Source organism: Chlorocebus sabaeus, chromosome 16, assembly GCF_047675955.1.
Source record: "Chlorocebus sabaeus isolate Y175 chromosome 16, mChlSab1.0.hap1, whole genome shotgun sequence".
NCBI lineage: Eukaryota > Metazoa > Chordata > Mammalia > Primates > Cercopithecidae > Chlorocebus > Chlorocebus sabaeus.
In genome coordinates, this window is record NC_132919.1 from 54,748,994 (window position 1) to 54,776,052 (window position 27,059).

A 27,059-nucleotide genomic window follows, 5' to 3' on the forward strand; every position below is an offset into this window, starting at 1 on the left:
TTCCATGAACCCAGCCATCTGAACTGGTCAGGCTCTAATAACCGAGTTTACGGAAGCTCATTTGGAAGAGATGAATATGCTTTTTGGTATTTTGGAAAGGTCTCAGGGCCTTGCCAACATCAGCTGCCAATGGAGTTCCTGACTGTGTGTGACAGGTCTGAGCCCCCTGCTTCTAGATTGCTCCAGGTACCCACTCCCTGTTAACCACCTCTGATTTTAAACTTCCCTAACAGTCTGGCCATGGAGGCATGATATCCGTAACATCCCCCAAAGGAGCTAAAGGAGAAATCCACAAGTTACCATGAGCATTTCTAGTCTGCTGATTGCCAAGCGATTCCTCTAGGACATTCCTCAAGGTGTATATGAAAAATAGTGTCCACCAGGGACTGAGGTGGTTCAGGTACCATTGCTGCTTTGGGGTGGAACATTTCTGTAAAGTGAGAACAAAATAGGGGTAGGAGCTATGTGAACAAACCCCCTGTTGACTAGGAACAAGACATAAAAAGTTTCTGATAGACGCAGATCTAATGGGGAGGACATGGCGGAATCAACGCCCTCCAATTTTCTACCGATTACATCCCACCTCCCTCTCGGGCACATGGCTGCCGTCGTGCTTAGCCCATGAGGGTGCTGTTCTCCCTTCCTTATGGAAATTGGAGAATGTGGGAAGAGGAGACTGTTTTTCTTTTTAATTGTTCTCTTTTTAAAGAAAAACAATTAGGCTGTATTTTTTTTTTTTTTTTTAAGAGCAGTTTTAGGTTCACAGCAAAATCGAGCAAAATTTACAGAGAGTTATTATACTTTTTGTAACTCTTGTAGCCCCCTGCCCTCACACACATGCACAGCCTCCTCCACTATTAACACACCCCATAGAGTGGTACATTCCTTGCAACCAATGGGCCTACATTGACACATCATTATCACCCAGAGCCCATGGTTTCCATTAGGGTTCACTCTGGGTGTTATATATTCTATGGGTTTGCAGCAATGTATAATGACACGTATCCACCATTATTATACCATACAGAGTGGTTTCACCGCCCTAAAAATCCCCCTGCTTCACCTATCCCTCCCTCCCTCCCCCCACCTTCTGGGAACCACTCATTTATTTATTGTCTCCAATGTTTTGCTTTTTGTCAGGATGTCATATAGTTGGATTCATATAGCATATAGCATTTCAGATTTTCTTTCACTTAATAATAAGCATTAAGTTTAAGAGACTTTTAAATTTTGTTCTGTAAGATAGCCTAACATTTTTCACACCCTTTAATAAGGGTGTGGTCCTACCTGATTTATGTTAGAAGGAAACCATTTGTTTGGAATGAATAGAGTAAATCTTTTGGGAAAATAGAACAAAAAGAGTATTTAAAAATCATGTGAATATTTAGGTCTAAGAGTTGTCCATGAATCCTTAGCTCAGTGTCCATAGGTCTCTACAAACAAGATCTAGGAATAGAATTCTTGGAATCCTTAAGTTAGGATAAGAAAAAATTACCTTTATTTTTTCTAACCGCTACTTGAAATGTAGTATTTCTTTCCCTTATAAGTGTATGTGACAAGACACAATAGTATTGGTCATAACTAAGGCTTTATCACCAACAAAAATGATAGATTTTTTATATCACATTATAATGTTGTAAAAATCTCAAGATATCATCTATACTCCTCACTGCTTCAAAATTATGGTAGTTAGTAGACCCACCTTCAGGTCTTGTTATTGGATGCATTAATAAGGAAGCATACATGTTATGTTTCATAATTTTATTTCCTAAATATTCTTAGATCGCAACTGCATTGCCATATAATTTATTTTATAATTCGGTGTGTTTCAAGTTATGCATTTACACATGTAATTCTAAATAGAAGTCCATAGACTTCACCAAATTTCCAAAAGAGTTCACAGTAAACAAATTATTAAAAATCTCTGTTAATTCATAGATACTCATTCCAGAAAACATAACAATGGCTGCATATCAGGAATATCTTTTTCTAGAAAAAAATATCCTCAGTTACTAGATATTCTGGGTAGTTTCTGTATGTGAAGTTTCTGGGGTAAATCCTTTGAGTTCAATATGTTGACTCTATGCTATGTCATCTCAAATATCTGACGTTATTCTCTTTTTCTAATCCAGGTCATTGTATGTTTCATAACTGGATTTCGTATTTGGTATTTGCCTCCCCAATTTTAAGAGCAAAACTTGTCATCTATCGCCTTATTTTAATTCTCACTATGTAAACTTATAAGAAATAACTCACAACGTGGTGTCTCATAACTCACTTCTGAAATATCCCATGAAAAATTGCCAAGTTATTCACTGTTGTTTATTTTGGTCCCAGTACACTGTCCATGCCCTGGTTGAATATCTCGCCAAATTTCCTCCAATTTATTGCAAAACCAATTGGCAGAACAATGAGGAAACCTGTCTGGGGCCAATTTCAGCAATTGATGGTACCGCCTTCTCCCCCCACCTCCACTTTCCACTAATCCATCAAGTTTCTTCCAGATCTAGCCATTCTTAATGGGAATTTAACACCTTGGCATAGCTCCAAACATGAAAAAAAAATTCTTCCTGTCCTTACTCCACTGTTTCCCTCCCCTCTGCTTCTCATCCTTTTCTCAAAACTGACACCCTCCAACAAGTACTTCTCCCAGCAGAGAGGATGGCCTACCTGGTATTGCAACATTGAGAATGAACCTTATTTTGAAAATAGGTGATCATGCTCTTATCAATACAGGAAATGGGAGATTTAAACCTCTTCCCATCAAGGTGTGAACCTTTCACAAAGCAGCAGCTCTGAAATATTTCCTGTGTGGTTGGCATCGGTGAAAACACTATTGCAGAGCCTACTGAGGCCAAAACTAGGGAGTGTCTTTGTAGCCTGTTGTTAGTCAAAGTAGTTATGTATTGCTGATGGTGCTTTTGTAACATAGACCTTAAAGCTCTTTTACATGGACTGTCTTTTTGCTGCATTTTTTAAGACAGAGGAAGAAGCTGAGGTTATCTGTTCCCACTATGGTTTCAAGACTAGAAACTCAAGGAGGTTTTAGGCTTGTCCAAATAACTTTGGACGAGTATACTTTGATACTTGTCCAACGTATACTTGATGCTAGTATTTCACTAGTGTCAAAACCATAGTGAAATATGTGAATTAAACTCTGCTGCCATTCTGTTTATTATTGTTATTATTTGTTATTATACTTTAAGTTCTAGGGTACATGTGCACATGTTGGTGTGCTGCACCCATTAACTTGTCATTTACATTAGGTATATCTCCCAATGCTATCCCTCCCCCCTTCCCCCCACCCCATGACAGGTCCCAGTGTGTGATGTTCCCCATCCTGTGTCCAGGTGTGATCTCACTGTTCAATTCCCACCTATGAGTGAGAACATGCGGTGTTTGGTTTTCTGTCCTTGTGACAGTTTGCTCAGAATGATGGTTTCCAGCTTCATCCATGTCCCTACAAAGGACATGAACTCATCCTGTTTTATGGCTGCATAGTATTCCATGGTGTATATGTGCCACATTTTCTTAATCCAGTCTCTCATTGATGGACATTTGGGTTGGTTCCAAGTCTTTGCTATTGTGAATAGTGCTGCAATAAACATACATGTGCACATGTCTTTATAGCAGCATGATTTATAATCCTTTGGGTATATACCCAGTAATGGGATGGCTGGGTCAAATGGTATTTCTAGTTCTAGATCCATGAGGAATCGCCACACTGTCTTCCACAATGATTGAACTAGTTTACAGTCCCACCAACAGTGTAAAAGTGTTCCTACTTCTCCAAATCCTCTCCAGCACCTGTTGTTTCCTAAGCATTACGTTGAGTTGATTTTCAGATTTCTCCTGTAGGTAACAACCAGAAAGAATTTTGGGATATTGTGTTAGTTAAGGTGCATGCAGGAATACAGAAAGCACATTAGGTGTTTCAACAGAGGAGATTTAATTTAGGAAGTTGGTTATGTATATTTCAGCCTTTTTGGAAGGCTGAAGTAAAGAAATGGGAACAATGAGATAACACAGAGATAGTAACTGCAGGAAGAAGCTACCCCCACCAGGGTTGGGGAATAAGGGAAAAGATTAGGTCTATTGTAACCTAAAGGATCAGAGGAAGGGCCTTGAGGAGTTGAAGTCCAATCTCTGAGGGGAAGGCCCTGTATGGTTGCTGATGGCATGTCAGGAGATTGAAGGAGGGATCTTATAGAGCTGGAATTCAAACATCTGAGGAAGGAGCAATACTGACTTCCTAGAGTTTGCACCTCTGAGAAAGCACTTCGAGGCTGACTCTAGGAGATAGGGACTGTATCCAACTACTGCTGTAAGGATGAAGTATTGCTGCTAGGTAGCACTGGTGGGAGCAGCAAGTAAAAAAGCGGGGAGATGCATTCTGCCTTCTCCTGATTCCAGTCTCCCTCTACCGCCCCCTATTGCCAGAATCTATCTATGAGAAGCAACTAGCAAAGGAAAAACATGATTTGCAGAGTCCCTTTTAGTGTCCCAGAGCAGGTATTGGAGGTTTGGGAGCTGGGAGACAGTAGCTTACTACATCACACAGGTATGTAGGACACTTTTGGATTACCAGAGGATGTACCAGTCATCCATAAGGATATTTGGTATCATGAAGAGGATGATTTAGTATGAAGTCTACAGGTCATATATGTATGCCTGGAGCTGGCAGGTGAGTCACTGAGACTTGAGATCCTAGGCCTTCTCTCGTTTGCATAGTCCTTTTGCTTGGGGCAGAGAGAGTGGGGTTGGTGTGGGAAGAAGATGGCAGCATGCAGGGTTGTGGGTGGTGATGCCAGTGTCTCTTGTCCAGCAATGCAGGTACTAGAAGCTTCAGAGCAGTTGGGCTGAGGCTATGGTCAGGGATTAGATGGGGAGGCACCTGGCAGAATATCTGAAGGACCACACCAGCATTTTCTTGTATGGAAATCAATGTATTGGTTTAGACAAACATTTGCACCCACTTAAGGCCCCAGTTTCTGGAATTATAAGGAGTAGAAAGAATCTTGATTATGCAAATCTACAGATTAATATGCTCATCGAATAATTATAGAACGTCTAGTAAATACTACCCATTGTGCTGGGGCCAGGGAACGTGAAGATGAATCAGGTAAAGATGAATCTGCCTTCAGGGGAGCTGAAACATTAACAGAAAATTATAGTCACTTTATTTCTGGCAGAATGGGAACAGAGTTGAGGGAGAGGCAACTTACTAGTGCACATTAGGGACAGCTTCACCCAGGAGCATGAGCTGAGTCCTGTTATCAGGAGGGATGTTCAGTAGATGGCAAGAGCCAGGGGACAAAGGGCCATGGAACGATGAAGCAACGTGAACACAGCCCAGAGGTGTAGCGTAGACTGGTGCCCTTGAGAAAGTGGGAGGGACAGCAGGTAGAAGGTCAGGGTCTCCACTGAGGCAGCAGCTTCACCTGCCTTCTCTTTCCGAACATTCTATCAGGCAGCAGCCTGACTGGTTTGAATTTCACCTTCTGCTCACCTCGGATGAGAGCAATAATCATCACGATCCCAGGGAACAGCCAAAGGAAGAGAAAAGGCAGAAGATTTGGACAAGACTCCATGAAGACTAACAGCTCTTGGATAATTGAGAGAAGGCAGCTGCATGAACAGTTTCGAGGCACTCATGAAGGCAGGGCCCAGTGCCTGTGGTACCCGCCTTTTTCTGGAACCAATCCATATTTCCTTGTGGCTTTCTGAGGTGCAGAGAGGGTACATTGGGAACTTTGCTTGGGGTCGTTTTCACATCTTAGAGAGAGGGAGGGACCCTCAGCATCTGCGTTAGCGGAGGGTGATTGTCATGTCCCTCTGAATGAGCTGGACTTGAGGGAACGAGTCCCTTCCAGGAAGCTGTCCCATGACTGAAGCCTCAGCAGCAGCCTCGGTCAGTCCCCTCCCCCACAGAACCTTTGGCTTCCATCTGACCAGCCTTGACACCCAGTGTCCAAACACCGATAAAATTGATTCCACTAAGCGTGGGAAAGTCCTGGAGCATCGATTGTTTCCTCCTCTGCACCCCCGATACCCTGGCATTAGCGCTCTCCCAGAATGTACCTTGCTTGTTTGATTGGAGGAGGTCAAAGCCCTGATGAAGAATGAGTGGAATTCCACAGGATTGGGGCAGTCTTGATAAATGACAGCAGGGGATGGTGTGGGGAGGGGAAAGGATCAGAGGAAGTGGGGATAACTGAATGGCTTAAAAAATAATCCACCTTTGCCTCCCCTGGTTCTACCAGTCTGTCTAGTGCTTTCAGAATGAAAAAAAAAAGCTTGCCATTCTAAACATTTGGAGTTTCAGAAATGACCTATAGAACATGTTTAGTTTTTCAAGTTAAAAATATTAAAAGAAAAAAAAATGTTTGAGGGCTTTACTGCTTTCCCGCAAAGAGCTAGAGCCACCCAAGCAGGATTGACTGTCATTGGTTTGAGGTTTCTGCTTGCTTTGAGGCTATTTTTTCCTTAGTGCTATGAACTAGATCAGTCCATTTTTAGCTGATAACCCTTTCCAATTTCGCTATGAAATGAGAGGCTGGTTGGGTGGTCTTTTATGTTCCTTCCAGCTTTGACTTTTATGGTCTTGGATTCCAAGGTACCTCATCGACTCTGAAGACAAGAGATAGGTAGGTTCTAACTCCAGACAAGCCACTGCAAGATGGTACCAGGATGGGACAGAGAGCCTTTGTACTATCTTTTATATGTTCTCAAACCCAGCCAGGGATCAGAGTGACAATATACCATGGGGAATCATAGAGATGTTTATGGTGATTCTGCTATGCGTCAACTGAGATGTCCCCTATGGAGACGATAATTCCCCATACCATAGGCAGTTAGACAAAGATGTAGATGCCTTCATTACAAATGCTACCCAGATCTAATTAGGACCACACATGCAGAAAACCCAATGGCTTTTGGACATATAGGCCAATGGTCTTCTTGGGAAGGTCTCTTCTAGTCATGGGAATTGTCTTTTTATTGTTTAAGCTTTTGCATAGACCTGGAAGAGACATCCATTGCTGTTACCCCTGAGTTTATAATCACGCCGCAAGTCCAGTGGGGAACTTTGGCACAATGCGTTGAATGAGATGAGACTGCACTTAATGCAGCCTGCATTTCTTGAGAATAAAGATTTCTGTTCATTTGGTGCAGTGGTTCTCATCTGGGGAAAACCCAGAGAGTAGAGGCCGGGAATGCCACTAAAATCCCTACACTGTGCAGGAAAGCCGTCAGCCCTTTGCCCCACAACAAGGGATTAACTCGTTCCAAAAGTCAGTAGTGCTGTGTTTGAGAAACGCTGTTAAGCACCTGGAAGTTCCAGAGAGCTCAGATGGTGGTGGTCATTGTGCTAAGTTTCAAATTCAGTATTTAGATTTGGTTTTTAGCTTATAGGCGACAAATTGGCTGACTATGGGGTAAAAAGGAAGTACCTCCTTTATCAAGATTGGCTTCAAAAGATGTCTGTCTCCCCTTCTGGTGGGTCCTGTGTCCATTCACAGTGTGAGAAATGGAAAGGAGGTCACTAAGAGACTTGCAATGGATGTAAAACTGGATGCAGAAACTCTGGATCTGAAGGGAATGTTCATGACTATTTTATCCCTCCTGCCTTGAAGCACCAAACGCAGGAGCCACCCAAGGGGAGACTGAGGATTATGCAGTTTTCAACATTGCTTCCCATGGACTACTTCTCCTTCCAGCATTTGTAGATTTTTTGGTGCCTTATTTTCTTCTGGAGACTTTCCCCTTTTCTCTGAGCAGTGTTCTGGCTATTTCAGATCTCTGCATCTATGGAGGAACACATGCTACTTTGTTGTTGCACGGCCAAATGTCAGTAACTCATTGCATTGTGTTACCACTAGCAACTCTACTAGCATTTTTTTTTTTTTTTTTTTTTTTTTTTTTTGAGACAGAGTCTCACTCAGTCGGCCAGGCTGGAGTGCAGTGGCGCGATCTTGGCTCACTGCAAGCTCCACCTCTCGGGGTCACGCCGTTCTCCTGCCTCAGACTCCCGAGTAGCTGGAACTACAGGCGCCCGCCACCATGCCCGGCTAATGTTTTGTATTTTTAGTAGAGACAGGGTTTCACTGTGTTAGCCAGGATGGTCTCGATCTCCTGACCTCGTGATCTGCCCACCTCGGCCTCCCAAAGTGCTGAGATTACAGGCATGAGCCACCGTGCCCAGCCTCTATTAGCCTTTTTAAATGGGGTTCTTGAAAAAAAAAAATAATGCCTAGCTCAGTTTTTCAGTGGTGAAACTTTAGGTATCATAATACTTTAAGGAAGAAAACACTTTTGGTTGCAGGTCTTTTACTGCTTTTCAAATGGTTGTGTGTAGGCAATCATTTACTCTTAATATCTACCTTATCCATGGTAATATTCCAAGCAATATATTGTATAATCTTCCTTGGAAACACACTTGAATATTTAACAAGATAGAGTCCTCTAGATAACAGAACCCTATTTGCCTAAATCTAAACTCTTGAATATAATGAAAAGTCTCCCATCTGGACTATCTGGGAATAGTCATGTTTATAGCTGCTAAACTGCAAATCAGTTATGTCTCCTGGCATTAAATATGATTTTCCTTCCTGTTTGTATCATTAGCACTTTTCGGCCCTCTCTAACTTGAGTCCCAGGCCATTGATGAGGGCACAGGTGGGCTGTAGAGTTTGGCAGAGGGAAGGAAGCCACTCCCTGCCTGCCACGCTCAGTGATGGACCACTGGGTCCTGCCCAGTCTATTTTCATCTTCCAACACCTTTTATGACCTTGCTTTAGAGTAAGAAAACCGCCCTTCAAAGGCCTCGCTCTGTCAATTTCCCCCACCATATGTTCTTATTAAAATGTTTATGACACTCTTTATCTTAGGCTTATTATCTTAGGATTGGCATTGATTAATAAAACATGTTACAAACTACAACTTACTATTTAGATTTTTAAAAAGTGGGAATAACAATAACACATGTATGATTTTAATCACTTTCTAAGCAAATGTTTCTAGTTTCAAAGGAGTCTCAATAGCAATGGAGGACATTATCAGGGCGTGTTATTTTCAGACTAGAAACACATTGAATATATATTTGTTTGGGTCACACGCCTCGTGATGTTGTTTTTTTTTATGAGACTAGATAAAGTATATTGCAAAGCTGATAGCAGCAGAACATTTATTGACATATTTTAGGTGTTTTCCAATTGACTGTAGTTTGTCATTGTTTGACAAATATAGCCTGGTCAATTCCTTTGATGATGGTGTTTTAGCAAAGTACTGTATGTTCAGATATTAGCATTAACAGCACATGGCAAATAAGCTATTTCTATTAAAGATTTTCATTGTCTTATTATAAAAGTAATTACGCTAATTGTAAAAATTTCGGGAAGCATAGAAAAGAGTAAGGAAGAAAATAAATATAATTCATGATCCCACCACGCATTTATAACACTAATTTTTAAATAAACATGTAGATACATTAAGATACAGCTATATTGCATACATACATACATATAAACAAGTAAAATATATAATTATTTTGGTAATTCTATTGCATAACCAATTTTGTATACTTCTACTACCATTATACTATAAACATTGCCTATCAGGACAGAATTCTTTATAAACAGTTTTAAAGGCTTTGCGGTAAAACATTATGAGGGTGCAGCATAATGCTTACTCTCTTAGCAGTATACAAGAAGGCTGTTTTCAATTTTTCACTATTATTAACAATGCCATAATAAGCAGCATTGTCTCAATCTCATAGGTTTTGTGAGAGGGAAATGAAATTGTTCATGTAAAGTTCCTAATGTAATAGTGATAGATGTTCAAAATGCCTTCGTATCCAACTTTCTTCCTCTCTCTCCACCTACGCTTCTCCTTTTCTACCTTTAATGCTTTTTTTTTCCCTAAAAATAAGACCCTAGAATTATAGCTACTTGGTTAATGTATATACACTTCTTTGTTGTTTGTAGTAATTTTTACTTCCTCATCAAATGCAGTTACGTGGGTCTAATTCTTGAGTGGCTTGAGATGCCTCGTTAACCTCTGTCGTAGTCTCAGTCCCATGTTAAAATATAGAAGGGTGGGAATGAAGGTGTGCTCTAAAGTCAGTTATCCCAGGTAGGAGGGTCTGTGAGTACATTTCCAATGTCAAGTCCTTGCTGTCTTCCAGTCTTATCCAGCTGAAACCATCAGCCCGTTTGGTTCCTGGGCATACGCGGATAGAATAGTGATGCTTTAAGAGTTCCGTCTGCACTAGGGGTCTAGAATTTGATTTGTTGTGGAAGGTAAGATCCAAACACCTTCCTGTCCACAAAACACATTTAATTCTGCCGTATTTATTCAGTTCGTAAGATTGATCCTTTCTCCCATTTCTGATTTATGTATACTTTACCTCCTTCTTGCAGTTGTAACCCTGTCCTAAACACTAATCTATTTGGCTGGGCTTCAAGCTTCTGTCTGATCCTTGCTGACTCCTTACCCCTGGGGAAATGCAGTCTATTTCCAACTGGACGGGCCACGTGGGAGCACATTGCTCTCACTCTGCGAGGGGTACTTAGACATTTTTGCTCTCCTCTTTCACCCTCAAGAACTAACTTCCTTGAGCATTTCTAGAATTCCAGATCAAGGCTCAATTTCCCATTCCTTTTAGGAGTGTAGGCCATCTCTCTCCTCAAAGCACTGACCCTGGAGCTGATCAGACAACCTGTTTTGAGCCCATCCGTCCCAGAATCCTTCCTTCCTCACGGCATTGGCAAATGTCACCAACTTCTCAGCCGGCTCAGGGTCAAGCCAGCTCATGAAAGGACACTCTCTGGTGTGCTGCTGGCTGTTTCAGGACCACAAGGAGAAGCAGCAGCTGGCAAGAAACATGTTGCTAAATAGACCTGGCTTCTATGGGAATCCCAGAGTCAAGCATTCCCATCCCTGTGGGCCACCTTTCACATTTGATTGATTTTTTTTCGATTGGTTGTTTGCCTGACCTGATCAGAGAGTTTGGACAGGAGTTTCTGTTGACACTTTATTTCACTTTGGGTAAAGTTTAAACATGACTTATCACAACCCTGACACATCTGGAAGGCCATATTTTGCCCCCCTCCTGTTGTCTACCTCTTTCAATTATGAGAATAGAGGGCATAAAGGCCTTTTTTTATACATGAGGAGGACGTTCATGGCTTTGGGTCCTTTTAGAGATAAGTCTTCGGCCGTCTAGGTTATAATTACTGCTGGATGATCCTTCTTTTTTCCTATTGTTAAAAACCTTCATATTTATTTTATTGACCACAGGTGAAAACCATCCATTTCTTGGAGAAGTGCCACTGTGGGGCTGCAAGTCCCAGGGTCAAGATTTCTATGTGTCTCTTTTTCCCTTAAAGTAGCTGAAATCTGAAGCTGAAATTGCAAGTGTCATGGAGTCATTGAATCTCACAGTCTTGACTGATAAAAGTTATTGAATGTCCTCTGGTTCAACCTTCTATTTAATGTGGAAATCCTTTCTACAGTAACCCTGTGTGGGAATCACAGTTCACTTAGGGGCTTAGTCTCATAGTCAAAATGTCTTCTTCCTAAGTGGGAAATTACTTCCAGCTTCTACTCACTCAATAGTTGTTTAAAACTCTCTCTCTCTCTCTCTCTCTATATATATATGTATATCTCTCTATATATAGTGATATATGTATATGTGTCTATATACATATATATTTATATGTATATATATCTATATACATATATATTTTATATATGTACATATATCTATATATGTATATATCTATATACACACATAAATATAAATAAATAAATAAATTATATATATATAGAGAGAGTATATCTCTATCTAAAAGCAGAAGCATAAAACATTATACCTTTAACACCAGCGTCCAGTTAGGTGTGAGCGCCACATGCATGCTGCTGGGCCCATGGGATGTCAAGTTTAGTAAATCCCAGAATTTGCCTTTAATAAGTTCAGAGTCTAAATATCTAAATATATATTTTAAAAGATGTCTAAAAGTTTCCTACTAAAAAGTGCCTTGTAGTCTAGAAGGCAAGGAATGACAGCCACTCATACTTTCTTTCTTGTGGTAATCATAATAGTAATAAGAATGATACATGACATGCATTGAATGCTTTCTCTGCGCAGGTACAGTTTTAAGTGCTTGACATGAATTAACTCATTTAGTCATCATCATAACACTGCAAGGTAGGTAAGCACTTTCCTTAACTTACCCATTTCACAGAGGAGAAAACCGAGGCACAGCTGCTCAAGATTATACAACTAAGAATAAGAGGATCCAGGATTCAAAATAAAGCATTTTGCCTCCTGAGTCTGTAGACTGTACTGGTATGCTATTTAATCTCTTGCAAACAGCTAAGATGTTTGGTAGAAAGAGAGAAATGCCACGAGAGAGGAAGGGCAGACTCCTGTGCTTGGAAAAGATGGCCTGTTTTGATGCCTTTGTAAATGATTTATCCCTGGTGTCGGCTTCTCTTGGGCATGTTTCCGCATATGAGGGAGAAGGGAGTCACTGGCTTAATCTGTTGGTTGCCACCTGTAATTTACAGCAGCAGGATTCACACTCAACTGGAACTTGGTGTTAAAATGATAATATTTTATGCTTTTGCTTTGAGTGGGTGACAATAAAAAATCAATGGATTATAATTACAGGACCTTGAAGTTCAGTGTTGCCCCAGACTGTAATGAAAATCCATTTATGGTATGACAACCACAGATTAGCAATTTATCTCTCCCGAAATAGCAAAGCAGTTTATTGTGTTGCTGGTTTGCCACCACTTACAGAAGGGACCAGATAATGTGCCAGGTTGCCCCGTGAGTAATAGCCTGGTTTTATTATACAGGATAAATCAATCACATAGCTTCTTGCTATGTTTGGCTTAATGAGGTTAGATTAGCATGCACAGAGCTTGGGAAAACTTGTTGGTCAATAACCTCCCAGTGCTGACAGAGGACCCTCAATGGGCTGAATCTGGAGTGAATACTCAGCAGTTTGCCTTGCAGGTGGGTGATAAGAATCTGAGACTTGGTTTGGGAGTTGGTTTTCAAGAGGGGACGATTCCTTTTTCTTTCTGTCTTTTTTTTTTTTTTTGAGACAGAGTCTTGCAGTGTCACCCAGGCTATAGTGCAATGGTGTGATCTTGGCTCACTGCAACCTCCGCTTCCCAGATTCAAGCAATTGTCCTGCCTCAGCCTCCCGAATAGCTGGGATTACAGGCACCTGCCACCATGCCTGGCTAATTTTTTGTATTTTTAGTAGAGATGGAGTTTCACTATGTTGGCCAGGCTGGTCTTGAACTCCTGACCTCGTGATCCACCTGCCTCAGCCTCCCAAAGTGCTGGGATTACAGGCGTGACTCATGGTGCCCGGCCAAGAGGGCAAGATTTCTAAAATACAGTTGAAACTGCAGACAACTTTTGTAGATGAATAGATCAGTAATCAAACAAACAAACACCCAAACAATAACTCTTTTAAAAAGAACTGTCAGTCTTTGTCATTTCCCTTTGGAATGATGGATTTATTTAGGAGAGGATGTACATAGAAGGGGAATGGATTATAGAATATCACACTAGTTGATGGCCCCCAAAGGAAAGCATCCTGCCTCTATATGGCTAACATTGGTTGGGGTGTGGAAGTTGTTTTGGCACAATATCTAGTGACTCCCTATCTTTCCAAGCTCCCTTATGTCACAAGTGCCACCCTTTATTGCTTGAGCTAGGTTCATGGCAGGAGAAAAGGCATTATAGTTTCCGTCTGCCCTTTGTACCCTGGCTTTTCTGTAGATGTGTTAGAGCCTACCTTTGAATATTTTTCAGACATTTGCCAATAAGAACAAGCTGAAAGTAATCAAGACCTTCTCACTTGGTGAGCCTTCCTCACTAAATATCTCTCATGAAGCTAATATCTTAATTTGCCCCCACTCTGTGTGTACAGCTAGTAAGAGTGCCACGCATTGGACTGGGTGCAGTGGCTCATGCCTGTAATCCCAGCACTTTGGGAGGCCAAGGCGGGCAGATCACAAGGTCAGGAGATGGAGACTATCCTGGCTAACATGGTGAAACCCCGTCTCTACTAAAAATACAAAAAAATTAGTCAGGCATGGTGGCGAGTGCCTGTCGTCCCAGCTAGTAGGGAGGCTGAGGCAGGAGAATGGCATGAACCTGGGAGGCAGAGCTTGCAGTGAGCCGAGATTACACCACTGCACTCCAGCCTGAGTGACAGAACGAGACTCCGTCTCAAGAGAAAAAAAAAAAAAAGAGTGCCACGCATTAAAAATTAAAGTAACCACAAGGAGTTGTGTTGTGGGATCTGGAAGAGGGAAAAGCAGACTCAGAGAGAGGGTTCAGGTGAGGTCCAATACTGGCATTCTCTATTTCAGGGTCAATCATGTCTTGCCTTTTGGAATGAAGCCATAATCCCTAAGGAAATTCTAGAAGAGGCACATTTCAAGACTTTTTGCCTCCATAATGCGTTTCATATTTCATTTCAAATTTCTACTTTGTCCTTTCTATTAAGAGACTTAGACTTATCAGAAAGGTTTTAGTTCTCGTATGTCAGAAGATAGAAATTTGTTGACATTGAAGCAGAAGGGGGATAACTAAGACATAAGAAAGCACGTTATAAAAGGGACCGTGACGGTGTATCAGTCAGCGTTGGTTGCATTAGGGTGTGGTAACAACCCTCAACCACTTTGTAACCTTTTCGTGTCAAATAAAACACAGATATAGAAACCCACACAAAACAAATATTTATCATATTATTAGAAAGCTGACCAGGCGTGGTGGCTCACGCCTGTAATCCCAGCACTTTGGGAGGCTGAGGCGGGCAGATCACAAGGTCAGGAGATTGAGACCATCCCAGCTAATACGGTGAAACCCCATTTCTACTAAAAATACAAGAAATTAGCTGGGCGCAGCCTGGGTAACAGAGCGAGACTCTGTCTCAAAAAAAAAAAAAAAAAAAAAAAAAAAGAAAGAAACAAAGAAAGAAACCTAATATCCCTGTAACCAGCACTCGGGTTGGGAAATAGAGCATAGATAGTCACCCCAGAAATCCCTTCATAAGCTTTGTCCTTTCTCTTCCTTCAAAACTAGCCGTCTTCCTCACTCTTACGGCAATGACCCCACATCTTAATGGATTAAGACAATGAAAGTGTATTTCTTACACTGTGTGTCTATCACCAGAAGCTGAGGTGATAGCCTGCTTGTCATTGTCATCCATATTCTGAGACTCACGCTGGAACTTTCTGGAATATTGCCAGGGAGCATGGCAGAGGGCGCAGTGCTTTCTGGGGGAATGCACATTGGCTCAGCCTGGGTAATGAGTGGTATACATTACCTCTGTTAACAGCTCATTGCCCAGCACTAGTCCCAAGGCCCCACCAAATACCAGAGCCCAAGAAATGTAGTCCTGTGGATATGGTTTTGCTGTGTCCCAACCCAAATCTCATCTTGAATGGTAGCTCCTATAATTCCCATGTGTTGTGGGAGGGACCTGGTGGGAGGTAATTGAATCATGGGGGTGCGTCTTTTCTGTGCCGTTCTCATGATAGTGAAAAAGTCTCATGAGATCTGACGGTTTTGTAAAGGGGAGTTCCCCTGCACATGCTCTCTTGCCTGCTGCCATGTAAGACATGACTTTGCTCCTCATTTACCTTCTGCTGTGATTATAAGCCTCCCCAGACATGTGGAACTGCAACTCAATTAAACCTGTTTCCTTTATAAATTACCCAATCTCAGGTATGTCTTTATTAGCAATGTGAGAACGGACTAATACACCTGCGATGTGCCCAGAAGGTGGGGCTAAGGAGGGATCGGGAATATTTGGCAAATAGAAGTCTAGCACAGTTCCGGAACTCAATGCTGGGTTCAAATGTTAGCTCTATCAGTGACTGGCTGTTGCTTTGGATGAGTAGCTTAAAATACTCAGTTATGTCATTTAAAAAAATGAGAGGAAATTCATAGGGTCTGATATGGTTTGAATCTGTGTCCCCACCCAAATCTCATGTTGAATTGTAATCCCCAGTGTTGGAGGTGGGGTCTGGTAGGAGCTGATTGGATTATGAGGGTGGATTTCACATGAACAATGATATGGTTTGGCTCTGTGTCCCTCTCATCTTGAATTATAATCCCCACATGTCGAGGGAGGGAACTGGTGGGAGGTGACTGGATCATGGGGGTGGTTTCCCCTATGTTGTTCTCGTGATAGTGAGAGAGTTATCATGAGATCTGAATGGTTTATAAGTGGCAGGTTCTCCTGCTCTTGCTGTCTTTCCTGCTGACATGTAAGACATGCCTTGCTCCTCCTTTGCCTTCCACCATGATTGTAAGTTTCCTGAGGCCTCTTCAACCATGCAGAACTGTGAGTCAATTAATCTCTTTTATTTATAAATTACCCAGTCTCAGGCAGTATCTTCAAAGCAGTGTGAAAACAGACTAATACAAATGGTTTATTACAATCCCTTTGGTACTGTCCTCCTGATAGTGAGTGAATTCTCCTAAGATCTGGTTTTTAAAAGTGTGTGCACCTTCCCCCACCTTGATCCTGCTTTCACCAAGTGAAGTACAAGATCTTCTTCTTCCACTATGATTCTACATTTCCTGAGGCCTCAAGCAGATGCCAGCATCATGCTTCCTATACAGCCTGCAGAACCATGAGCAATTAAACCTCTTTTCCTTACAAATTACCCAACCTCAGGTGTTTCTTTATAGCAATGCAAGAACAGGCTAATACAGGGTCCTTGAGATAATTAAATGAATTGATGCTTGATACAGTTTGGCTGTGTCCCCACTCAAATCTCATCTTGAATTGTAGCTCCCATAATTCCCATGTGTTGTGGGAGGGAACCTGTGGGAGGTAACTGAATCATGGGGGTGGGTCTTTCCTGTGATAGTAAGTCTCATTAGATCTGATGGTTTTATAAAGGGGAGTTCCCCTGCACAAGCTCTCTTGCCTGCTGCCATGTAAGACATGTCTTTGCTCCTCATTTGCCTTCTGCTGTGATTGTGAGGCCTCCCCAGCTATGTGGAACTGTGAGTCAATTAAACCTGTTTCTTTCATAAATTGCTCAATCTCAAGTACGTCTTTATTAATAGCGTGAGAATAGACCAATACAACGCTTTACAGTCTTAGGGCATAGCCTGGCCATCACAATATTTACTGAGATGAAGAATGTTTAAACATTCCCTATTCAGGTAAGATGTTCAAGATGGAAAGAGATTCCCTCTGACCACTGTCTAAGATGATGTGGGGGAAACAATCGGGTGACCTTTGCAGTCTGCATTTATGTACCCCATGTGTAAACACGAGGTAACAGAGTGATGGGCCATTCTTTGAAGTACCTTGGAGTCTTTCTATCATCCACTCCATGGCCTATTAGTTTGAGGCGGGGGATGGGGGAGGGAAGGAAAGATGAGACGTTCCCATTGCTAGATACCTCTGGGGTTTCTATTTTGTTGTTTTTATTGCTTCAGAATGTTGATCTTTCATTCTTTTTTGGATGACAAGAAAGTGATTCATGTTCAAGGGGTGGGGTCCCATCCTCTGTTTCACTGACAGCGAAACTGTCAAAAAACCCATCCTTATAAACACCAACCTGGCAAATGAGACCAAGCCTCCATATGGAAAATCAAAGTAAGGGATTTGGCAGGGAGTCGTAAAGATGGTTTGAATCAGAGGCAGAGACAGCCCATGGATATTGGGGTGGGGGTTTGGGGGCTGTCTGCACCATCGTGCCAAGAAGGCTGGGAGCTTGAGCCAGTGAGTTTTCATTCTTGGGAGAAGGCAGGCCCTATTTATGGTGGAATCCAGATCGTGGCAGGTCTCTGGTTTAAATTCGGCTCATTGGAGGGTCCTCCAAGCTAATTGGGAAGGAGCCGGCTGTATTTTCTTTCCTGCTTAATAACAAGGGGGAATTGCTTACAGCTCTGGACTTTATTAGGGGGGAATTTGACATTGTTTTGTTGGACAGAGGCTCCATCCAGGGAGCTAATCTCTCACACCTGTTTGGCTTTGTTACGGAGCCAAGGGTCCCTGGCTTGTTTGCTATTGGTTATTGTAGGGACTGATGAAAAAAAAAAAAAAAGGAAGGAACAGACCAGATAAAGGATGCGGATTTTCCTCCTGAATCTTAACTCTAAAAATCTAGACCTAAAGATGATACAGATGCCAGTGACAGAGTTAGTAAGTCCAATGTCAGTGTATGAATTAGGTCCATTCAAAAACGCCAGTGCCCAGGTGTAGTGGCACATGTCTGTAGTCCCAGGTGCTCAGGAGGCTGAGGTGGGAGGATCCCTTAGGCCCAGTAATTCGAGGCTGCAGTGAGTTAAGATCCTGGGTGAAAAAGATCCCATCTCTAAAAACAAAAAACCCCCAAAATACCCACAACCCCTCTCTCCCACAAAAACGCCAATGCCCTCAATACTTATAAAGTATCTGTCATTTGCAAGGCATGGTCCTGGGCCAGTAACTTGTGAGTTAAGCAGAACTCCTACCCTTTGGGGAGTTATATGTTAGTCATCCCAAGAAAACACTGGAACATGTCTCAGGATTCTAGGAAGTTGGGACTCTCAGCAAAAGGGATTCCTTAAGGAACTGATACTGGCTCCTTGCCTGGGCTTTTTCTTTCACTGGAGTAAGCTCCAACGTTATAGGCTGTTTCATAAGTCCGGGGAACCTGGCCCTTTATCCTTTGGGGGAAATTTTACCCTATTTAGTGCTCTTAGAAGAATGATTAAGAGAACCTGAAGAAAATACAAGGCGAGCGTAAGACACCTGGAGGGAATGGAAAATCCCTCTTCCTGTGGGATGAGCATGTGACAAAGCCTGGGGCCTTCTGGGGACCAGTCACACACATTTCCTCTTCTTGTCATGTGAGCTTTGAAGAAGGAGGAGTCCGCCAATGCTGGAGCAAGGAGCTCTTTGAACAGCTGAAGCCTTAATAAAAAGGTGCTGGCTCTTATGGATTGAAGAGCAAGGTGTCTTGCACTTTGATTGGTAGCTCCATCTCTGGACTTGAGGTGTCTGGGTTTGTATTTCAACCAGGGCCAGGCCCACATCATTTGTGGGGCTCAGTGAAAAATGCAAATGCCGGGTCTTGGCCAGGAATCAGCAAGTCATGGGTTCATAACCCCCACCCACAGTAGACTGGAGACCCCCAAGGAGATTGCAACTTCCATCCCAGGATGTGCTCAGAATCTGGATTGGGATTAGGGAGGGGCTCCCCCAGAGGTGGGATTGGCTGCTGTCTTCCCCATCTGGAGATAACACAGGGTATGCTTCTGACCCTGAGCCTCCATGGGTCTGTGCCCAGCTTCACCACTTACAAGCAGTAAAAGCTTGAGAATATTACCTAACCTCTTTATGCATCGATTTTTCGGTCAGCGTCACGATGATGACAGCAGCTGTCTCAGAGGGATACAGTAAAACATTTAAAACCCTAATACACTTGAAGTGCTCAGAGCAGTGCCTGCCTCTTAGCCAGCAGTGCTGTTAACCATTATTATGGGGACAGATTCACCACTTGCTTTGCTGTTGTAGGGTGTATGCTTGGAGCTATATATTTTTTTCACCCAGTTCTCCCAAAGGACCCTGACTTGTTCTCTTGCTCTCTCGTGACTAGTGGTAGGATATTCTAAGATATCTTCTCCAGGCTTTAGGAGGAGACCTATATTAATATAGAACACAGAATACTCTGCCCCCTCAATACACACACACACGTCCACACATACACAGGCACACATAGTCATACAACACAAACACAACACAAACACACATACTCCCCTCAACAGCATTAAATGCTAAGGTGAAGTATTTTTTTTTTTTTTTTTTTTTTTTTTTGAGACGGAGTCTCGCTCTGTCACCCAGGCTGGAGAGCAGTGGCGCGATCTCAGCTCACTGCAAGCTCCGCTTCCCGGGTTTACGCCATTCTCCTGCCTCAGCCTCCCGAGTAGCTGGGACTATAGGTGCCCGCCACCTCGCCTGGCTAGATTTTTGTATTTTTTTAGTAGAGACGGGGTTTCACCGTGTTAGTCAGGATGGTCTTGATCTCCTGACCTCGTGATCCACCCGTCTCGGCCTCCCAAAGTGCTGGGATTACAGGGGTGAGCCATCGCGCCTGGCCAGGTGAAGTATTTTTTAAAGGGCCCCAAGGAGACGAGGGTTCTTTGGGGGTGCTAAAGGTCCCCATGAGCAGCCAGCAGGAGTAACCAACCACTGTCATCCCACCATTCCCATTCAACTACAGAAACTTTTCATTTTCTCTGAATTGTATTTTATTGTTTCTAATAGAGTTTTGCTGGAACACATAGGGCTTTGCTATTCTGTAAAAAAGAAGCAAGAAAACCAGCACTTTAATCAATGGTGCTGTAGGACCTTGACTCTGCCATAGTTATGAGTCTATTGAAGTTTTGATTACTCTGGCCAGGGGTGCAGTGGCTGAAGTGGGCACACAGTTCAAACCCTGGGCTCTGATATTAAATGCCCTTTACCCAAGAAGGTACAGCTAGTAAGCTTGACTGGGATTGGCAACATGGCTTGCAGATTCTCTCTCTCCCCACTGAACTGCCTCCTTGCTTAAACTGAGGTCTAAGAGGGATAGAACTTTCCAGAAGAGCTGTTCCAAAAAGAGTATTTTGACTTTCTCATGAGAATCAGAAGACCTGGGTTCTGTTCTTATCTCAGCCATTCTCCATTGTGTGACTTTGGGCAAGCCATATAAGCCTTTTGAACCTTAATATGCTCGTCCACAAAGTGGTAATATGCTCTAGTTCATTTTTCCCACAAGAACATTACGAGGCTCACACAATATGGTTTGTAGAAAAGTCCTTTTAGAAAATATAAAACACTATACAGATGTGTGAAAAATTTAAGAGTATACTCTTGCCTCCTTTGTCTGTTTTTTTTAATTGAATTTTTTTATCTGTGTAAATTTAAGGGAAGCAAGTGCAATTTTGTTACATGGATATATTGAGTAGTGGTGAAGTTTGAGCTTTTAGTGTAGCCGTCACCTGAAAAATATACATTGAACCTATTACACAATTTCTCATCCTTCACCCCCCTTCCACTCCCCTACCCTGCCAAATGTCCAATAGCTATCATTCTGTATTCCATGTCCGTGCGTACAATTACTACCTTCCATTTATAAGTGAGAACACACAGTATTTGTCTTTCTGTTTTTTTGTGTGTTGTTTCTTTTGTGTGATTTTTGTGTGTGTTCCTTTGATGAGTCTTGTTCTCGGTGACCCTGATGAAACTTGTAGGGCAGGTAGGAATAGCTCACGTTGCTTCATTTTTCTACCAATAGCCTTGTTTCTGTGTTTTGTGATCTGCCTCTACTAACCCCAAGTTAAATGATGGACTAAACATATACATGCATGCACATATGCACATATTTCTATACCTCTATTTAATTATCGTCCTATAAATTATTCAGATTACCCCCTTTCCTTACATATAGGTATGCTATTGGACAGTAAGTAGTGTGATGGTAATTTTTTTGAAATGGGGCCTCACTCTATCACCCAGGCTGGAGTGCAATGGCATGGTCTCAGATCACTGCAACCTCCGCCTCCCAGGTTCACGCAGTTCTCCCGTCTCAGCCTCCCGAGTAGCTGGGACTACAGGTGCGTGCCACAACTCCCAGCTAATTTTTGTATTTTAAGTAGAGACGGGGTTGCCCTATGTTGGCCAGGCTAGTCTTGAACTCCTGACCTCGTGATCTGCCCACCTCTGCCTCCCAAAGTTCTAGGATTACAGGCGTGAGCCACCACAGATGGTAAATATTTAAGAATCAGCTCTCAAAAAAAATTCATGTTAATATGGACATAAGTTTACTATAAATTTTATTGATGTAAAGGATGTGTAGTGCACAATTTGCAAATAATTATAAAATATTAAATATCCTTTATTATAAATTCCATATACCTGCTTGATTCTCACAAAAGCATTTTACTGATTTTTTTCTTTTCCAGTTGGTGAAAAAGTACAGTTCCAGCATTAGTGCTGGTTGATATTTTCATGTCTGTTGAGAAATGAAAGAATGGCAGGGCATGGTGGTTCAAGCCTGTAATCCCAGCACTTTGGCAGGCAGGCAGAACACTTGAGGCCAGGAGTTTGAGACCAGCCTAGCCAATATGGTGAAACTCCATTTCTACTAAAAAATACAAACATTAGCCAGAGAAGGTGGCACTTGCCTGTAACCCCAGCTACTTGGGAGGCTGAGGCAGAAGAATTGCTTGAACCTCAGAGCCAGAGGTTGCAGTGAGCTGAGATCACATCACTGCCCTCCAGCCTGCATGACAGAGTGAGACCCTGTCTCAAAAGAAAGAGAGAGAAAGAGAGAAAGAGAAAGAGAGAGAGAGAGAGAGAGAGAGAGAGAGAGAGAGAGAGAGAATCCCAGTTACTTGGGAGGCTGAGGCAGAAGAATTGCTTGAACCTGGGAGCCAGAGGTTGCAGTGAGCTGAGATCACATCACTGCACTCCAGCCTGTGTGACAGAGTGAGACCCTGTCTCAAAAGAAAGAGAGAAAGAAAGAGAGAGAGAGAAAGAAAGAGAGAGAGAGAAAGAAAAGGAGAAAGAGAGAAAGAAAGAGAGAAAGAAAGAGAAAGAGTAAGAGAAAGAAAAGGAGAAAGAGAGAAAGAAAGAAAGAAAGAGAAAGAAGAAAATAAATGAAAGAATTAAGATGTATGTTGGAAGGTCAGTTCTTAGTCAAATGATGTAAGTGATTGCTTCTCTCAATCAAGGAGTAGTTTTTGAATACTGGAAGAACATTTCCTTAACTTTTTTTTGGTTGTTATTTTGCTACTCACAATGTAAAAACACTTGACATGATTTACTTTTATGTTTAATCTGCATTATTAATATTTTCTTCATCGCTGTCTCAAGTCTAGACAATTATAAAACTATAAAACCATGATTTATGGCATTTTTAGATTTCCATGGTGTCAGTGTTCCCACCAAGGCCTATTTTAAGCTACAAATGTGACATAATTGAAATAAGAGCAGGGTAGAGGTGCATGGTGGTCACTAGGACACAGTATTTCCACCATATAAACACAGCAGATGTAAACAACCTCCAGAGTGTAGGTAATAGTAAAATAACAAGAAAGTGATGAGCTCATTACCTTTGTTTTTAATACAATTTATTTAGTTTTAAGTTTATAGAATTTAACTTTTAATAGTGGCCATGTTTAACAATTGGCTCAGAAAACTCTCATAAATTTAATAATTGGCTCCTGTGAGTGGGTGTGGAACAGCTCCAGCATACCACTCTATATTTGTTTTCCTCTTCCTCGTGAATCTGGAATTTTTCAACATTCGGAGAGAGATACTGAGCACTTCTATGTGCTAGATGTCGGGGATTCGGTGACATAGTCCCTGTCTCATGGAGCAAATAGTCTTCTTGAAAATCAAATAAGCAGTGATTTAGAGCAGTGGTGTAAGTGTATCTTTGTGTTTTATTTACAAGAGAGCAGAAGTCCTGTTTGGTGTTAAGGTGCACGCTTGTTCCATTCTTTTTTTTTTTTTTTTTGAGATGGAGTTTCACTTTTTCGCCCAGACTGGAGTGCAATGGTGCCATCTCAGCTCGTTGCAACCTCTGCCTCTTGGGTTCAAGAAATTCTTGTGCCTCGGCCTCCCAAATAGCTGGGATTACAGGCGCCCACCACCACACCTGGCTAATTTTTGTATTTTAGTAGAGATGGGGTTTCACCATGTTGGCCAGGCTGGTCTCGAACTGCTGACCTCAGGTGATCCGTTTGCCTTGGCCTCCTGAAGTGCTGTGTGAGCCACCGCGCCCGGCCCCTTGTTCCCTTCTTATTTCCCAGTTGTCTTGTAGGGGTAGCTCTTTGTGTCAGGGTTTTCCAGTTTTCTGACTAAAAATTCTTCCTTTTAATAAAAAGTTTGGCTAAGGAGCTTGACGCTAAGGATGATGAGCTGCTGTCTTGAAGTTGCCTTTTGAAGGCTGACTATATTAACAGGTGTGGCACCTGCCTCCTTTGGAAGAAAGGCCCTCTAAACACTTTATGATTTGTATGGACCCAGGAATTCCTTTTCCTTCACTGTCAGAACTGATTCCCAAGCCTTCTACCCTCTAACCTGGGCAAGTGCAAATTCTGGATCCCAAGCAAAAGTAAATACATGAATAAAAATTTTAAAATACCCACATACCCTTTGTTGAGAATAAAAGAGAGTTCATGTTGAGAGGGCCTCCTCATTTTGTAGGCTGCCCTGAAATCAGAGGATTTCCAAGCAATGGTTACACCTCTGCTTATGTAAAAAGGTGTGGGGCTTGATCACTTCGTCCAGACACGGATGCACCTGTGCAGGTACATAGGCCTGCACACACAAGGACACACACACAGGGAGAAAAAGGCTCCCTTCTTGTCTTAACAAAGATTGTTCATCAAAAAGGGTTAGCAGCGAGTTCTCTGTCATCATGTGTAATGTCCCCTGAAATGACTTGGAGAAGTTTAATTATGTGAGTGCCTTTTTTTCAGCTCCTGTTATCTTTTGAACTCTGGGAGGGTGGGGGGATGGGCTACCCCGAAGCTCAGGCTCTTTCTAAAGAGCCTTTGTCTTTCTGCCCAGGTATTAAGTTGGTGGCGCAACAATCCTAGGTACATTCGGTTCACTTTCCTCCGCCCCAGTCCTCCCCCCAAGCGCTATCCTGGGTCTGAATGTGGGCCTGTGTTCTGGCCCACCATCCTCAGGCCTGTACAGGGGACCGAAAGAGAATGGGCCACAGGAATGCACCCAGAACAGAGCCAAATTGTTCAAGCTGCATGAAGAAGAAAGAAAAAACGGGAGGAGGGTGCACGGGGAGGGAGAAGAAGAAAAGCTTTCCTTGTCGGTTCAATTTCTCCGGAGATATTTGGAGGATAACATCGTAATTTTTCAGGGAGGGGCTGCAGGGGGAGCAGAAAACGAGAGAGCCGAGTTTTATCGGCACAGTGGCCCATACAGAAAGGTGACATTTGAGAGAACAATTGCTAGGTTGTTTGGCCACATTTGCTTCTATGAATGAGGCTTAAGAAAAGGTGTCTTTGGATTGCTACTAATAGTCATCTTCATCATTCCTGCTCTCTCTCTCTCTCTTTCTCAGTTCCCTTATGAAATAAGGGCACACAGGTAATAAACAAAGCACTATAAAAGATCGGATTGAGGTATTCTGTGGGCTCATTCAATGTTTGGAGCAAGCTTTCTGCACTCCACTGCCGGTACTTTCTGGCTTCAAAAGCAGCTTCGAGACTGAAGAATAGTAGGCAGGATTAGACTAAGGCCCGGGAGTTCTACAACCCTGCTGAATTTAAAAGAACCATATTCTTGGTCAGCTAAACCACACCCGATGGCCAAGGGGCAGAGGAAAAGATGGCAGGGTAGAGACTCTTGGACTTACTCATTTGGATTTTGGAGTTTTACCTGACTTGGTCAAGCCTCATGCCAGATCCAGGTGAGTAGCTGCCTGAGCTAAAAAGCTGTCAGTTGAATCTTGTTTTTGCTAACCTTGACAGAGGATTCACTGTGATCCTTATTTCTTCTCTTTTTGCCTCGATGTAGGCACTAGGGGTGAGTTGCAATCTCCCAGCAGAGTCTGTTTCGGCCACCTGCTGGGGGAGAAGCCGGCCAACCTCTACAAAGGAATTGTATTGATGTGTAGGAACTGGGGGAAGGGAGTTAGGGAGGATAATCAGCAATGGATTGATGGAGAGAGGTATGAATGACTCTTCTCCCAAAGGGCAGGCTTTCTTACCACGAATCTTCGTGCTCCTGGCCAGGCCTCTATCCCCTGCCCTTGCCTCCTATACATTTCTCCTGTGCTCTCAATCTGCATGATTCCCCATAAGCAAACAAGGGAGCTGTTGGAAAGTGTGAAGGGCCCCTGCCTGGTTTCCAACACAAGAAAGTTAAGTGAGTGAGCAGCAAGCTGTGGATCGGATTTCCTACGGCATATTGGTACCCAGGGCGCTTATCTAGAAAGTTCATCCACATGAAGGTGCTGCTGAGCTGGGTTCCCACAGGCCGGGCCTCTGGGCTGACAAGTAACTAAAGATGAAAGGGGGACCCAGGGGTTTTGGGGGCTCTGTGTTTCATCAGAGCCTCAGTATTCTTTATTCTGCTATTGGTTCTCCTTCTCCTGGATTACAATAATCATTACTGGCTATGATCAAGTAATAGACCTGAATGGAGTTATATCCATTTTGCAGAGAGGCGTACAGAGGTTAAATGGGCCTGTGCCTGTGCTTGTATTTGCACAGGAATGCCCACCCGAATGTGATAGATATACTTCAAATATTTGCTTGACAAAACCTTGAAAATACCATACTGCTTACAGACAGTAATTGTATCGGTTGCTGAGTTCTAGGCATTCCGAGGAGAAAATTCTTCTAGTAGCGATATATTCCCATCTATCTTATGACCAGTGAATAATGCCAGAAAGTGGTCTGATGTATACCTTTTATAACACTAGATTCTCCTATATCTACACAATACATTTAGCCTCAGGATTTTAGGTACTTTCCAAATGAACCCATTTATTATTATTATTTTTATTAACCTCCATTTTGTGAGTAGAGAAAATGAGTCATCAGGGGTTTCAGTTATCTTCCAATTATTACACAGAAATCTTTCTGAGGTTTAACTAAAATCTTAGCCTTCCCAGATGACAAACAGATTTGTGTGTGCATGTGTGTTTAAGTGTATGTATTGGAATGTACATCATGGGAGCTGTATACAAACACAGCGGGTATATCGCTTGTTCTGTTAAGGTGTGTGTATGAGAATAAATAATGGAGAATATTGAGTCGTTGTAACTTGGTGACTTCGACTCAGGCTCTAGACTTTTCCACAGAGACTTTTCTGATAGCCTGCTGTGTGAGAAATGAGGCTGAACACTGCAAAGACGTAGTATTAATTCGTAGGAACGGGGTTATATTTAATACCTCATAAAAGTATTTCATAGACACGTACAAAGCTTAATATAGGTCTTCCCAATAATGAACAATAGATGCTTGAAAGCTCCCCCAATTGGCCATTGCATAG

At 42.4% G+C, this 27,059-nt stretch overlaps 1 long non-coding RNA gene across 4 annotated transcripts in view; it reads left to right on the forward strand.

The window, feature by feature from the left end:
- Positions 1–27,059, forward strand: part of LOC103243121 (uncharacterized) — a 98,504-nt gene that overhangs the window by 36,771 nt on the left and 34,674 nt on the right. For 3 of the 4 annotated variants that reach the window (XR_012088846.1, XR_012088844.1, XR_012088848.1), the window contains exon 1: positions 24,315–25,470. The exons of the other annotated variant lie outside the window; for it this stretch is intronic. This is a non-coding gene — a long non-coding RNA (uncharacterized lncRNA). Of the gene's footprint in view, positions 1–24,314; positions 25,471–27,059 lie in introns of those variants that run through there. 4 annotated transcript variants of the gene reach the window in all.